A 14,198-nucleotide genomic window follows, 5' to 3' on the forward strand; every position below is an offset into this window, starting at 1 on the left:
CTCCACCCAAGGGCCTCTGACCCCAGCAAGCTACACAGGGGTCCACCTCTCTTCCTGGACTTGCGTTAAAGGCCCTAGGGTACCTTCTTGCCCTCCACCTATGGGCTTAAGACCTCATCAAGCTACTCAGGGATCCACCCCTCTCCCTGGACTTGCAGTATAGGCCCCAGGGTGCCCCCTGGCCCTCCACTTAGGGGCCTCTTACCCCAGGAAGCTACCCAGGGGTCCACCTCTCTCCCTGGACTTGCAATAGAGGCCCCAGGGTGCCCACTGGCACTCCACCTAGGGGCCTTTGACCCCAGTAAGCTACCCAGGGGTCCACCTCTCTCCCTGGACTGGCAGTATAGGCCCCAGGGTGCCCCCTGGCCCTCCCCCTAGGGGCCTCTGAACCCAGCAAGCTACCAAGGGGTCCACAACTCTCCCTGGACTTGCAGTAGAGGCCCCAGGGTGCCCGCTGGCCCTCCACCAAGGGGCCTTTGACCCCAGCAAGCTACCCAGGGGTCCACAACTCTCCCTAGACTTGCAGTAGAGGCCCAAGGGTGTCACCTGGCCGTCCACCTAGGGGCTTTATTCCCCAGCTAGCTACCCAGGGGTCCACCTCTCTCCCTGGACTTGCATTATAGGCCCCAGTGTGCCCCCTTGCCCTACACCCATGGGCCTCTGACCCCAGCAAGCTACCCAGGGGTTCACAACTTTCCCTGGACTTGCAGTAGAGGCCACAGGGTGCCCCCTTGCCCTCCACCTAGGGGCCTCTGACCCCAGCAAGCTACATAGGGGTCCACATCTCTCCTTGGACTTGCAGTATAGGCCCCAGGGTGCCCCCTGGCCCTCCACCTAGGGGCCTAAGACCGCTGAAAGCCACCCAGGGGTCCACCTCTCTCCCTGAACTTGCACTATAGGAACCAGGGTGCCCCCTTGCCCTCCACCCAGGGGCCTCTGACCCCAGCAAGCTACCCAGGGGTCCACAACTCTCCCTGGACTTGCAGTAGAGGCCCCAGGGTACCCCCTTGCCCTGCACCTAGGGGCCTCGGACCCCAGCAAGCTACCCCGGGGGTCCACCTCTCTCCCTGGACTGGCAGTAGAGGCCCCAGGGTGCCCCCAGGCCCTCCACCTAGGGGCGGCTGACACAAGAAAGCTCCCCAGGGGTCCACCTCTCTCCCTGGACTTGCAGTAGAGGCCCCAGGGTGCCCCCTGGCCCTCCACCTAGGGGCCTAAGACCCCAGCAACCTACCCAGGGGGTCCACCTCTCTCCCTGGACTGGCAGTAGAGGCCCCAGGGTGCCCCCAGGCCCTCCACCTAGGGGCGGCTGACACTAGAAAGCTCCCCAGGGGTCCACCTCTCTCCCTGGACTTGCAGTATAGGCCCCAGGGTGCCCCCTGGCCCTCCCCCTAGGGGCCTCTGACCCCAGCAAGCTACGAAGGGGTCCACAACTCTTCCTGGACTTGCAGTTGAGGCCCCAGGGTGCCCCCTGGTCCTCCCCCTAGGGGCCTCTGACCCCAGCAAGCTACCAAGGGGTCCACAACTCTCCCTGGACTTGCAGTAGAGGCCCCAGGGTGCCCCCTGGCATTCCACCTAGGGGCCTACGACCCCAGCTAACTACCCAGGGGTCCACCTCTCTCAATGGACTTGCACTAGAGGCCCCAGAAAGCCCCATTGCCCTTCACCTAGGGGCCTCTGACCCCAGCAAGCTACCCAGGGGCCCACTTCTCTCCCTGGACTTGCAGTAGAGGCCCCAGGGTGCCCGCTGGCCCTCCACCAAGGGGCCTCTGACCCCAGCAAGCTACCCAGGGGTCCACAACTCTCCCTAGACTTGCAGTAGAGGTCCAAGGTTGCCACCTGGCCCTCCACCTAGGGTCCTCAGACCCTAGGAATCTACCAAGGGGTCCACAACTATCCCTGGACTTGCACTAGAAGCCCCAGGGTGCCCCCTGGCCCTCCACCTAAGGGCCTCTGACACAAGCTAGCTACCTAGGGGTCCACCTCTCTCCCTGGACTTGCAGTAGAGGCCCTAGGGTACCTCCTGGCCCTCCACCTAGGGGCTTTATTCCCCAGCAAGCTACCCAGGGGTCCACCTCTCTCCCTGGACTTGCAGTATAGGCCCCAGCCTGCCCCCTTGCCCTCCACCCATGGGCCTCTGACCCCAGCAAGCTACCCAGGGGTCCACAACTCTCCTTGGACTTGCAGTATAGGCCCCAGGGTGCCCCCTGGCCCTCCACCTAGGGGCCTAAGACCCCAAAAAGCCACCCAGGGGTCCACCTCTCTCCCTGAACTTGCACTATAGGAACCAGGGTAACCCCTTGCCCTCCACCCAGGGGCCTCTGACCCCAGCAAGCTACCCAGTGGTCTACCTTTCTCCCTGGACTTGAAGTATAGGCACCAGGCTGCCCACTGGCCCTCCACCTAGGGGCCTAAGACCCCAGCAAGCTACCCAGGGGTCAACAACTCTCCCTGGACTTGCAGTAGAGGCCCCAGGGATCCCCCTGGCCCTCCACCTAGGGGCCTCTGACCCTAGCAAGCTACCCAGGTTTCCACCTCTCTCCCTGGACTTGCAGTATAGGCCCCAGGGTGCCCCCTGGCCCTCCACCTAAGTGCCTAAGACCCCAGCAAGCTACCCAGGGGTCCACCTCTCTCTCTTGACTTGAAGTATAGGCCCCAGGGTGCCCCCTGGCCCTCCACCTAGGGGCCTAGGACCCCAGCAAGCTTCCCAGGGGTCCACGTCTCTCCCTGGACTTGCAGTAGAGGCCCCAGGGTGCCCCCTGGACCTCCACCTAGGGGCCTCTAACCCCAGCAAGCTACCCAGGGGTCCACCTTTCTCCCTGGACTTGCAGTAGAGGCCCTAGGGTACCTCCTGGCCCTACACCTAGGGGCCTCTGACCCCAGCAAGCTACCCAGGGGTCCACCTCTCTCCCTGGACTTGCAGTAGAGGCCCCAGGGTGCCCCCTTGCCCTCCACCTAGGGGCCTCTGATCCCAGAAAGCTTCCCAGGGGTCCGCCTTTCTCCCTTAACTTGAAGTATAGGCCCCAGAGTGCCCACTGGCCCTCCACCTAGGGGCTTAAGACCCCAGCAAGCTACCCAGGGGTCCACAACTCTCCCTGGACTTGCAGTAGAGGCCGCAGGGTGCCCCCTGGCCCTCCACCTAGGGGCCTCTGACCCCAGCAAGCTACCCAGGGGTCCACATCTCTCCTTGGACTTGCAGTATAGGCCCCAGGGTGACCCCTGGCCCTCCAACTAGGGGCCTAAGATCCCATCAAGCTACCCAGGGGTCCACCTCTCTCCCTTGACTTGAAGTATATGCCCCAGGGTGCCCCCTGGCCCTCCACCTAGGGGCCTAGGACCCCAGCAAGCTACCCAGGGGTCCACCTCTATAAGATTTCCCCTATATTAGGCACCAGATTCAGCAAAGTTCAGCAGGTCGACCCGGAGACATGAGAAGAGACCAAACTGTAGTTAGAATGGTTTATTCTGCAAGCCTGACAACACAGGATGGACAGGGATATTTATACACAGGGGCTGATAGCAGAAAGGCACTCCAAATATGGGCTAGTCATACAGCATTTTGTCTTAACATGAATCAGCATATTTCATATCTGAGCATAGTGGAATTTTCCAGCGTGGGTGAAGCTGCGAAATGAAACCAGACCATGGTCTCATATTTCTAACACCTGCAAGACTGAAACCAGACCATGGCCTCATATTTCTGACATATACACACATATACACAAAACCACAAGCACTTCTGCACGTAGCTGCAAGCACACTAAAAAGAGGACAAAATGTTCTCTCAGTCCCCTCTTTTAGGCCGAAGGCCTAACGCATTAGTTTATAGTTTTGGCCCACCATACTATCCATGGTAGCATAAACACGATTCATCAAACATTGTAAAAGAAAGGGGCCACAGCAACAAATAAGAAGGAAAATAATACATACAGGAATTTTCATAGTAAGGAAAGGAGTCACCCAGCCGAACAGACCCATCATCCAACCCCAAGTTGTGTCGGGAACATAATCTGAAGTCATGGCAGTTTTTAACCCTTGGAGAGTAGACATAGCAGTACTCATTTACATACCCCCCCCTGGGATGCTGTTAAAAGATCAAGAGCCATTCTATTTTGCAAAACCATGGTACGTAGATTACCCAGCTCCTTATTCTGGGCCTCATTAATTATTTTTGAGGCATTCAGAAATAGGCCCATGCGATAGTCCAGGGTCTCAATTCTTAGTAGAGCTTTTCCCACACCTATTTGCGGAAATAGAGCCAATACCATTTTGTTACCAGTGGTCCATAATTTGAAATCCTCTGGCACGTCAGTACCCCATGCAGAGTCATGGGGCTTCATTTCAGGGACACTGCGTTTAACTCTTTGCTGCGCTGACAGGACCTGGGCTGTCACAATAAAAGTGTGATCAGTCACATGCACAGGGGCACACTGCCCCGTCCAGTTGGCCGGTAATGACATGTAGGCGTTTTTTCCACACAATCACCACCCACCCTGGACCACATAAGTGCCGTTTGAGGGTCCTGACACATAAACTGGGGCCCCTTCTCCCGAGGAGGCAATTTGTTGACAGTTAACAGTGCTTCCCATGAAATGAGAGCCCATGGTCTGGTTATAACACACAGGGTGTGTAATAGAATGGTTAATAAAAACCTTGTGGCTAATAGGTGAGGGTTTAGCATGGCCAAATTTTACCCAAAATAGAGCATCACATGTACCATTTCTAATGCCAATCCGGTATGGATCGTAGTCATCGACAATTATATATGGGTCCTGGTACCCTGATCCTGCAAAACTGGCAAAACATTTAGCAGAGGTCTTATTCATGGGTTTGGCATAAAGAGGGGTTTGCTTGGCTGAATGAGGCATAACAGAACATACATAACAACCAGATACATTATATGACCTAGCTAAAACTCATTTACATATTGATACCACATATTATTTCAATTGGATTGTCAGCCCCATCCTCTGCCCATCCAAATTCATGATCATGTGTCCAGCGTTTCAGCCTGGCTGCATTAGCTTGAGCAACAAGAAAGAGAAACAGTCCCAATGTCCATAGCCACTTCATGCTTATCCTTCTAGTAGTTATGCTGCGTGGAGGTGCTAGCTGATGTGGGGGCCCCCAAAGTATCTGTAAAACAAAGAGAGTCTGCAGACAGATTATCATAGTACAAAACTTATACATTTTTATTATTCAATAGGTGCTCGTTTTATCCTGGTTGCATGGATCCACTGTGGAGAAGAGGAGGTTAAAACGGCGGTTCTGGTTACAGCCACGACATCCGTCGGGGGGCCATATTTGGGGTCCCCCAGTTCTGTGCTCATTTTATTGAACTGTCTAATCATTACTCTGTCACCAACCTTAAAGGGGTGTGTTGGGTCTACCGGCATCGGGGCTGAACCAGAATGTATATTAGTCCAGTATGCATGCAATGTTGTTAGTAGCTGTTGTGCACATTCACTCATATGGATATCCAGAGAACCGTCACCCAGTGTGGTACCCCTTTGCCTCCATGGTGAGGGAAAGGGTCGTCCCATCACAGTCTCATAAGGAGAGAGACCGTGAAGACTTTTGTGAGGAGACATCCTCATGTCTGCCAAAACGACAGGTAGCAAGGCGAGCCAATTTGAATGCCCTGCATGTTACATAGCCTTTCTTAATTTGTCCTTAATAGTCCTATTAGTTCGTTCTACTATACCAGATGATTGTGGATGGTAGGGAATATGTAGCTGCCAATTAATTTGGAGTTCTTTAGCTAGATTTTGTATTACTTTCGCAGTAAATGAGGTTCCCTTATCTGAGTCTATGGCACATGGTATACCATATCTTGGAATGATTTCTCTTGTCAAACATCTGACAACTGTATTAGCATCTTCCTTACTGCATGGGAAGGCTTCAACCCATTTTGAAAATTTGTCCACAAAAACCAGTAGATATTTATTAGGACCCCTCTTTGGCAGATGTGTGAAATCTACCTGCCATTCCTGAAAAAGTGTTTCAGGAAGGGGCAATTGTTGATGTTTAGCTTGAGGTTTAGTGATATTATTTTGCGCACATATCAGACATCTATCTAAGGTGTTATTAACATGATGTTGTAAATTATTAATGCATAAAAATGAACTCATTGTGTCTATTACCCCTCTTCGGCCGCGGTGTGTAACACCGTGAAACTCGCGGACGAGAAAAGGTGCACAGAATGATGGCAGGCATAAACGGCCTTTGCCATCTAGCATTATTCCATTAGGATCAGTCGTGGCGTCACATTCAGACCTGTAAGTATGGTACTAAGTATTTAGTAAGCTGCTGTTTTAGATGTGTCAGGAGCTCCTCCTGATCATCTTTCCACGCGAGGCGTGTTTTTATACGAGTGCGTGTCTTTTTACCCTCATCTGTTTCTTCCTTAACAGTTTCTGTTTGTACTATATCAAGCTTGGGATCAAGAGCAGGTATTTTTGTTGTTATTTCTTCATTGTCATAGGACGAACCCATTTTGGTTTAAAGGATAAATCGATAATCTGCCCCAATTAGTTGGCAGTGACGCGAGCTGCGCAACAGCATGTCTACAAATTGCAGTGGTTTGTCCACTTCTGGTAAAAGAGATATGAGATCCTTCAGAACAGAGGGTGAGGGCGGAATTATCTCTATCCCTCGTGGTTTAGCAACCCATACAGCAGCCACATTAGAAGCTGAAGTAGTGCCCTCCGTGCTGTCGGAGGGGTCTGGTTTAGTTTTAATCATTTCTGTCAGAGACGGATAAATAGAAGGCACTGTAGGACTGTAGGAGGAACACTGACAGAGCATGAAATAGATTGCGAAGGCCCCGTATAAGGGGGTGGTGACGTCATGGTGGTTTTAGCAGCTGCAAGAGAGCCTCTCTTATCTGCCGTAAGGGCAGTATTACTTCTGCTTTTAGGTTTGGGGACAGATTTCAAAACAGTTTTGGGTGTAAAAATGCCTTTTTTTATCCCTCCATATAGAACTCATTTTATACCATGTGTCATATCCATTCATCATATATTGGTCATTCCATTCTGGATCCCCATATCAATTTGTAAGCTAACTGAAGGAAACCTGGGTCAAATGTTCCTTCCCTAGGAAAGTCTCTCCATTTGAGATTGTCCCTCTGTCCACCCAGCTAAATTGGACAGCCAGGGTTCAGTGTAAAACCCCCACCCACATCTATCCATCCATTGCTTTGGACTCTCACTGGGTTCTGGTTTTGGATATCCTTGTCCCATATTGCTGAAGCTGGTGCGTAATACTTATTTACTAAAATTTATTAAACCCCTGATTTGTGGAACCCAAATTTAATTGGGTACGACAACACAAATCCTTCTGTGCAATTTACTGTTTGAAGTAAACTTGACAGGATAACAAGTGTCGAATTAATAAATTTCCCTGATTTGTGGAACCCAAATTTAATCGGGTACGACAACACAAATCCTTCTGCGCAACTTACTACCGCATAAGTAAGTGACAGGATACTCTGTGCCAGTAACACAGACGTCAGCTGCTTGTGGAACCCAAATTTAATCGGGTACAACAACACAAGTCTTACACAATCCCCTGAGATACACCGGAACAGGCAGTGTGAATAAAAATTCTCTTACCTGATCAGATGTATCCCGGACGAGCCCCCAGATCTGTAAGATTTCCCCTATATTAGGCACCAGATTCAGCAAAGTTCAGCAGGTCGACCCGGAGACATGAGAAGAGACCAAACTGTAGTTAGAATGGTTTATTCTGCAAGCCTGACAACACAGGATGGACAGGGATATTTATACACAGGGGCTGATAGCAGAAAGGCACTCCAAATATGGGCTAGTCATACAGCATTTTGTCTTAACATGAATCAGCATATTTCATATCTGAGCATAGTGGAATTTTCCAGCGTGGGTGAAGCTGCGAAATGAAACCAGACCATGGTCTCATATTTCTAACACCTGCAAGACTGAAACCAGACCATGGCCTCATATTTCTGACATATACACACATATACACAAAACCACAAGCACTTCTGCACGTAGCTGCAAGCACACTAAAAAGAGGACAAAATGTTCTCTCAACCTCTCTTCCTGGACTTGCAGTAGAGGCCCCAGGGTGCCCCCTGGCCCTCCACCTAGGGGCCTAAGACCCCAGCAAACTACCCAGGGGTCCAATTATCTCCCTAGACTTGCAATATAGGCCCCAGGGTGCCCCATGGCCCTCCATCGAGGGGCTTCTGACCCCAGCAAGCTACACAGGGGTCCACCTCTCTCCCTGGACTTGCGTTAAAGGCCCTAGGGTACCCCCTTGCCCTCCACCTATGGGCTACAGACCTCATCAAGCTACCCAGGGATCCACCTCTCTCCCTGGACTTGCAGTATAGGCCCCAGGGTGCCCCCTGGCCCTCCACCTAGGGGCCACTTACCCCAGTATGCTACCCAGGTATCCTTCTCTCTCCCTTCACTTGCAATAGAGGCCCCAGGGTGCCCCCTGGCACTCCACCTAGGGGTCTATGACCCCAGCAAGCTACCCAGGGGTCCACCTCTTTCCCTGGACTGGCAGTATAGGCTCCAGGGTGCCCCCTGGCCCTCCACCTAGGGGCCTCTGACCCCAGCAAGCTACCCAGGGGTCCACATCTCTCCATGGACTTGCAGTATAGGCCCTAGGGTGCCCCCTGGCCCTCCACCTAGGGGCCTAAGACCCCAGCAAGCTACCCAGGGGGTCCACCTCTCTCCCTGGACTGGCAGTAGAGGCCCCAGGGTGCCCCCAGGCCCTCCACCTATGGGCGGCTGACACAAAAAAGCTCCCCAGGGGTCCACCTCTCTCAATGGACTTGCAGGATATGCCCCAGGGTGCCCCCTGGCCCTCCAACTAGTTGCCTCTGACCCCAGCAAGCTACCCAGGCGTCCATCTGTCTCCCTGGACTTGCAGTAGAGGCCCTAGGGTACCTCCTGGCCTTCAACCTAAGGGCCTCTGACCCCAGCAAGTTACCCAGGGGTCCACAACTCTCCCTGGACTTGCAGTAGAGGCCCCAGGGTGCCCCTTTGTCCTCCACCTATGTGCCTCTGACCCCAGAAAGCTACCCAGGGGTCCACCTTTCTCCCTGGACATGAAATATAGGCCCTAGGGTACCTCCTGGCCCTCCACCTAGGGGCCTCTGACCTCAGCAAGCTACCCAGGGGTCCACCTCTCTCCCTGGACTTGCAGTATAGGCCCCAGTGTGCCCCCTTGCCCTCCACCTAGGGGCCTCTGACCCTAGCAAGCTACCCAGGGGTCCACATCTCTCCATGGACTTACAGTAGAGGCCCTAGGGTGCCCCCTGGCCCTCCACCTAGGGGCCTAAGACCCCTGCAAGCCACCCAGGGTGTCCACCTCTCTCCCTGGACTTGCAGTAGAGGCCCCAGGGTGCCCCCAGGCCCTCCACCTAGGGGCGGCTGACACAAGAAAGCTCCCCAGGGGTCGACCTCTCTCCCTGGACTTGCAGGAAATGCCCCAGGGTGCCCCCTGGCCCTCCACCTAGTTGCCTCTGACCCCAGCAAGCTACGCAGGGGTACACCTCTCTCCCTGGACTTGCAGTAGAGGCCCTAGAGTACCTCCTGGCCCTCCACCTAGGGGCCTCTGACCCCAGCAAGTTACCCAGGGGTCCACAACTCTCCCTGGACATGCAGTAGAGACCCCAGGGTGCCCCCTTGCCCTCCACCTAGGGGCCACTTACCCCAGGATGCTACCCACTGATCCTTCTCTCTCCCTTTACTTGCAATAGAGGCACCAGGGTGCCCCCTGGCACTCCACCTAGGGGTCTATGACCCCAGCAAGCTACCCAGGGGTCCACAACTTTCCCTGGACTGGCAGTATAGGCTCCAGGGTGCCCCCTGGCCCTCCACCTAGGGGCCTCTGACCCCAGCAAGCTACCCAGGGGTCCACATCTCTCCATGGACTTGCAGTATAGGCCCTAGGGTGCCCCCTGGCCCTCCACCTAGGGGCCTAAGACCCCAGCAAGCTACCCAGGGGGTCCACCTCTCTCCCTGGACTGGCTGTAGAGGCCCCAGGGTGCCCCCAGGCCCTCCACCTATGGGCGGCTGACACAAAAAAGCTCCCCAGGGGTCCACCTCTCTCAATGGACTTGCAGGATATGGCCCACGGTGCCCCCTGGCCCTCCAACTAGTTGCCTCTGACCCCAGCAAGCTACCCAGGGGTCCATCTGTCTCCCTGGACTTGCAGTAGAGGCCCTAGGGTACCTCCTGGCCTTCAACCTAAGGGCCTCTGACCCCAGCAAGTTACCCAGGGGTCCACAACTCTCCCTGGACTTGCAGTAGAGGCCCCAGGGTGCCCCTTTGCCCTCCACCTATGTGCCTCTGACCCCAGAAAGCTACCCAGGAGTCCACCTTTCTCCCTGGACATGAAATATAGGCCCTAGGGTACCTCCTGGCCCTCCACCTAGGGGCCTCTGACCTCAGCAAGCTACCCAGGGGTCCACCTCTCTCCCTGGACTGGCAGTATAGGCCCCAGTGTGCCCCCTTGCCCTCCACCTAGGGGCCTCTGACCCTAGCAAGCTACCCAGGGGTCCACATCTCTCCATGGACTTGCAGTATAGGCCCTAGGGTGCCCCCTGGCCCTCCACCTAGGGGCCTAAGACCCCTGCAAGCCACCCAGGGGGTCCACCTCTCTCCCTGGACTGGCAGTAGAGGCCCCAGGGTGCCCCCAGGCCCTCCACCTAGGGGCGGCTGACACAAGAAAGCTCCCCAGGGGTCGACCTCTCTCCCTGGACTTGCAGGAAATGCCCCAGGGTGCCCCCTGGCCCTCCACCTAGTTGCCTCTGACCCCAGCAAGCTACCCAGGGGTCCACCTCACTCTCTGGACTTGCAGTAGAGGCCCTAGAGTACCTCCTGGCCCTCCACCTAGGGGCCTCTGACCCCAGCAAGTTACCCAGGGGTCCACAACTCTCCCTGGACTTGCAGTAGAGACCCCAGGGTGCCCCCTTGCCCTCCACCTAGGGGCCTCTGACCCCAGAAAGCTACCCAGGGGTCCACCTTTCTCCCTGGACATGAAGTATAGGCCCCAGAAGCCCACTGGCACTCCACCTAGGGGCCTAAGACCCCAGCAAGCTACCCAGGGGTCCACAACTCTCCAAGGACTTGCAGTAGAGCCCCCAGGGTGCCCCCTGGCCCTCCACCTAGGGGCCTAAGACCCCATCAAGCTACCCAGGGGTCCAATTATCTCCCTGGACTGGCAGTATAGGCGCCAGGGTGCCCCCTGGCCCTCCACCTAGGAGCTTCTGACCCCAGAAAGCTATCCAGGGGTCCACAACTCTCCCTGGACTTTCAGTAGAGGCCCCAGGGTGCCCCCTGGCCCTCCACCTAAAGGCCTCTGACCCCAGAAAGATACACAGGGGTCCACTTCTCTCCCTGGACTTGCGTTAGAGGCCCTAGGGTACCCCATTGCCTTCCACATATGGGCTTCAGACCTCATCAAGCTACCCACGGATCCACCTCTCTTCCTGGACTTGCAGTATAGGCCCCAGGGTGCCCCCTGGCCCTCCACCTAGGGGCCTCCTACCCCAGGAAGCTACCCAGGGGTCCACCTCTCTCCGTGGACTTGCAATAGAGGCCCCAGGGTGCCCCCTGGCACTCCACCTAGGGGCCTATGACCCCAGCAAGCTACCCAGGGGTCCACCTCTCTCCCTGGACTGGCAGTATAGGCCCCAGGTGCCCCCTGGCCCTCCACCTAGGGGCCTCTGACCCCAGCAAGCTACCAAGGGGTCCACAACTCTCCCTGGACTTGCAGTAGAGGCCCCAGGGTGCCCCCTGGCATTGCACCTAGGGGCTTACGACCCCAGCAAGTTACCCAGGGGTCCACCTCTCTCAATGGACTTGCAGTAGAGGCCCCAGGAAGCCCCCTTGCCCTCCACCTAGGGGCCTCTGACCCCAGCAAGCTACCCAGGGGCCCACCTCTCTCCCTGGACTTGCAATAGAGGCCCCAGGGTGCCCGCTGGAACTCCACCAGGGGGCCTCTGACCCCAGCAAGCTACCCAGGGGTCCACAACTCTCCCTAGACTTGCAATAGAGGCCCAAGGGTGCCACCTGGCCCTCCACCTAGGGTCCTCAGAGCCTAGGAATATACCAAGGGGTCCACAACTATCCCTGGACTTGCAATAGAGGCCCCAGGGTGCCCCCTGGCAGTCCACCTAAGTGCCTCTGACCCCAGCTAGCTACCCAGGGGTATACCTCTCTCCCTGGACCTGCAGTAGAGGCACTAGGGTACCCCCTGGCCCTCCACCTAGGGGCTTTATTCCCCAGCAAGCTACCCAGGGGTCCACCTCTCTCCCTGTGCTTGCAGTATAGGCCCCAGTGTGCCCCCTTGCCCTCCACCCATGGGCCTCTGACCCCAGCAAGCTACCCAGGGGTCCACAACTCTCCCTGGACTTGAATTATAGGCCCCTGGCTGCCCACTGGCCCTCCACCTAGGGGCCTAAGACCCCAGCAAGCTACCCAGGGGTCCACCTCTCTCCCTTGACTTGAACTATAGGCCCCAGGGTGCCCCCTGGCCCTCCACCTAGGGGCCTAGGACCCCAGCAAGCTACCCAGGGGTCCATGTCTCTTCCCGGACTTGCAGTAGAGGCCCCAGGGTGCCCCCTGGCCCTCCACCTAGGGGCCTAAGACCCCAGCAAGATACCCAGGGGTCCACCTCTCTCCCTGGACTTGCAGTAGAGGGCCTAGGAAACCTCTTGGCCCTCCACCTAGGGGCCTCTGACCCCAGCAAGCTACCCAGGGGAACACAACTCTCCCTGGACTTGCAGTAAAGGACCCAGGGTGCCTCCTTGCCCTCCACCTAGCGGCCTCTGACCCCAGCAAGCTACCCAGGGGTCCACCTTTCTCCCTGGACTTATAGTATAGGCCCCAGGGTGCCCATTGGCCCTCCACCTAGGGGCCTAAGACCCCAGCAAGCTACCCAGGGGTCCACAACTCTCCCTGAACTTGCAGTAGAGGCCCCAGGGTGCCCCTTGGCCCTCCACCTAGGGGCCTGTGACCCCAACAAGCTACCCAGGGGTCCACCTCTCTCCCTGGACTTGAAAAATAGGCCCCAGGGTGCCCCCTGGCCCTCCACATAGGGGCCAAGGACCCCAGCAAGCTACCCAGAGGTCCACCTCTCTCCCTGGTCTTGCAGTAGAGGCCTCAGGGTGCCCCCTGGCCCTCCACCTAGGGGCCTCTGACCCCAGCAAGCTACCCAGGGGTCCACCTCTCTCCCTGGACTTGCAGTAGAGGCCCTAGGGTGCCCCCAGGCCCTCCACCTAGGGGCGGCTGACACAAGAAAGCTCCCCAGGGGTCCACCTCTCTCCCTGGACTTGCAGGATATGTCCCAGGGTGCCCCCTTGCCCTCCACCTTGTTGCCTCTGACCCCAGCAATCTACCCTGGGGTCCACCTCTCTCCCTGGACTTGCAGTAGAGGCCCTAGGGTACATCCTGGCCCTCCAACTAGGGGCCTCTGACCCCAGCAAGTTACCCAGGGCTCCACAACTCTCCCTGGACTTGCAGTAGAGGCCCCTGGCTGCCCCCTTTCTCTCCACCTAGGGGCCTCTGACCCCAACAAGCTACCCAGGGGTCCACCTTTCTCCCTGGACTTGAATTATAGGCCCCTGGCTGCCCACTGGCCCTCCACCTAGGGGCCTAAGACCCCAGCAAGCTACCCAGGGGTCCACCTCTCTCCCTTGACTTGAAGTACAGGCCCCAGGATGCCCCCTGGCCCTCCACCTAGGGGCCTAGGACCCCAGCAAGTTACCCAGGGGTCCACGTCTCTTCCTGGACTTGCAGTGGAGGCCCCAGGGTGCCCCCTGGCCCTCCACCTAGGGGCCTAAGACCCCAGCAAGATACCCAGGGGTCCACCTCTCTCCCTGGACTTGCAATAGAGGCCCTAGGAAACCTCTTGGCCCTCCACCTAGGGGCCTCTGACCACAGCAAGCTACCCAGGGGAACACAACTCTCCCTGGACTTGCAGTAGAGGACCCAGGGAGCCCACTTGCCCTCCACCTAGGGGCCTCTGACCCCAGCAAGCTACCCTGGGGTCCACCTTTCTCCCTGGACTTATAGTATAGGCCCCAGGGTGCCCATTGGCCCTCCACCTAGGGGCCTAGGACCCCAGAAAGCTACCCAGGGGTCCACAAATCTACCTGATCTTGCAGTAGAGTCCCCAGGGTGCCCCTTGGCCCTCCACCT

At 56.6% G+C, this 14,198-nt stretch overlaps 1 long non-coding RNA gene across 1 annotated transcript; it reads right to left on the minus strand.

The window, feature by feature from the left end:
• Nucleotides 1-3,442: 3,442 nt before the first annotated feature.
• LOC147838009 (uncharacterized) lies at nt 3,443-7,756 on the minus strand. Its single transcript, XR_015525481.1, has 2 exons — nt 7,614-7,756; nt 3,443-5,133 (listed from the first exon to the last, which is right to left on the minus strand). It is a non-coding gene; the product is annotated as an uncharacterized LOC147838009 (long non-coding RNA).
• Between the last annotated feature and the right edge of the window lie 6,442 nt (nt 7,757-14,198).

The sequence above is a fragment of the Danio rerio genome, chromosome 24 (genome assembly GCF_052040795.2).
Source record: "Danio rerio strain M-AB ecotype USA chromosome 24, GRCz13ab, whole genome shotgun sequence".
Taxonomy (NCBI): domain Eukaryota; kingdom Metazoa; phylum Chordata; class Actinopteri; order Cypriniformes; family Danionidae; genus Danio; species Danio rerio.